General features: G+C 37.6%; 1 non-coding gene across 1 annotated transcript; it reads left to right on the plus strand.

Annotated features, from left to right (window-relative positions):
• The first annotated feature begins 866 nt into the window (after positions 1–866).
• Positions 867–938, plus strand: trnam-cau. The gene has a single exon. It is a non-coding gene; the product is annotated as a tRNA-Met (tRNA).
• Positions 939–1874: the final 936 nt, after the last annotated feature.

Consider the following 1874-nt stretch of genomic DNA (forward strand, 5'->3'; position numbering starts at 1 on the left):
ATACCTAAAAAGTGTACTTAAGTATAATAACAAAGTATTTGTACTTTGTTACTTGACACATCTGCTCCTTGGTAGTTTTGGGAGGATCCCTCGGCCTTCCCCAAACATCCTCACCAACGGGCCTAATTTATTTCCAGAAAAGTTTGGAGGATAAAGTTCACTCTCTGAAAGAGCAGTTATGGGATTGTCACTGGTGCTGCGTCTCATCTTGAAGTCTTTCTGCTATAATGAAGAGCTTATTCTCCAGTGAGGATAATGAAGGCGCACGCTATCTTTAACTCTTCGGTCCAACTAACAAATACTCAAAAATCAGAGCACAACTCAATTCAATAATCCTTGAGGAATGGCCATGAAAGGCGCTGCCCTTACAAGAATTGCTGTTTCTTTGGGTCAGGGGTCACATTCAGGACTAAGGTGTGAATTGAGTTTAGGTTTAGGTTGGGGTTAGGTGTGAACCAGTAATGGTTAGTCTGTAGAAATGAATGGAAGTGAGACAAGTTTCACTAAGATTGAATGTGTGCTTGTGAATATGTGTAAAACACTGTTCACATAGCCATTATCTTTTACAGTAGGATTTGGTGTAATGTTAATCACTGGCTGCACATGGTCCACATTTACAGACGTCCTGAGGGAAGGAAGGGGGCATAAAAAGAGTCTTTCTAACCGTAAATAATGTAATAACAATAGTCTACGATACAATTTGCGGTATGTTTGTCATGAATCATTTTTTTCATGTAATTAAGTTCACAGTAAGTACGAGTTTAAAAAATAATCAATGCTTTGTAAGTATAACTATCCATAAAACACGATCTTTATACGAGAGTTCTACCTTGTCATAACCCTGCTTTGATTAACAAACAGCCACTAGCAGAGTGGCGCAGCGGAAGCGTGCTGGGCCCATAACCCAGAGGTCGATGGATCGAAACCATCCTCTGCTAAAATTTTTTTTTTTTTTTTTTTCCGAAAACATTTTTTTAACTAATAGCTACTGTTGAGATATTTGTTGTCTGATGATGCGCGTCGTTTTCGAGTACTTTAATCAATCGAGTCTTTCAGAATGATCAAGAAGGCTAATCGGTCTTTGACAGTGTACGTCACTTCCGCAAAAGCGCAATGCGTTTAGGGTAGTTAGCGCCATTTCTGTGGTGAAGAGACAGAAGCAACAAACGAAAGAAAACTAGAGAGTAGAAGTGTTTTAGTTGCTTCCCTTTGGAAATAATGGTACACTGGTGCTGCGTCAAAGGATGCAATAGTAATTCTAAACAGAAAACAGCAGATGGGGCCGTACGGTTTTTCGTATTCCCCACTTGGAAAAGAAAATACGGACCGCAGACAGAGGACTTAACAAAGAGGCGTCGGGCTGCATGGGTCGCTGCTGTAGGAAGGAAAGACATCACGTTTCATAAAATATCTGCTCATGCTCGTGTTTGCTCTCGGCATTTTCACAAAGGTAAGTCCTTATAAATATACACTAATAGAAATCAACACGCTGAAATGGTTTGCTTATAAAGTTGCAGGAGTTCATGTAAACCTACTGAAACATGCTGTGGAAGAGAAGCAGAAAGTGATGTTTGTTTTGTTTATTTCTTTTTTAGACCGCTAAAATTTAATAAACAATGCATTCTCTGTATATAATCATTTACACAATCTGCAATACAAATATATATTTTAATGAATAAATATATATAAGACTTAGACTTGACTTTATTAATCCCTTGGGATTACTCCCTTCGGGAAATTGTATTTCCAGTAGCAGGAAAAATTGCACATATAAGAAAATAGAGGATGTTTAGACACAGTATATACAATAGAAAAATAAAATCAATTAAATAAGGTGTAGGAAGAAAAATAAAATCAATTAAATAAGGTGTAGG

Source organism: Cyprinodon variegatus, unplaced genomic scaffold (assembly GCF_000732505.1).
Source record: "Cyprinodon variegatus isolate N-32 unplaced genomic scaffold, C_variegatus-1.0 Scaffold984, whole genome shotgun sequence".
Taxonomy (NCBI): Eukaryota; Metazoa; Chordata; class Actinopteri; order Cyprinodontiformes; family Cyprinodontidae; genus Cyprinodon; species Cyprinodon variegatus.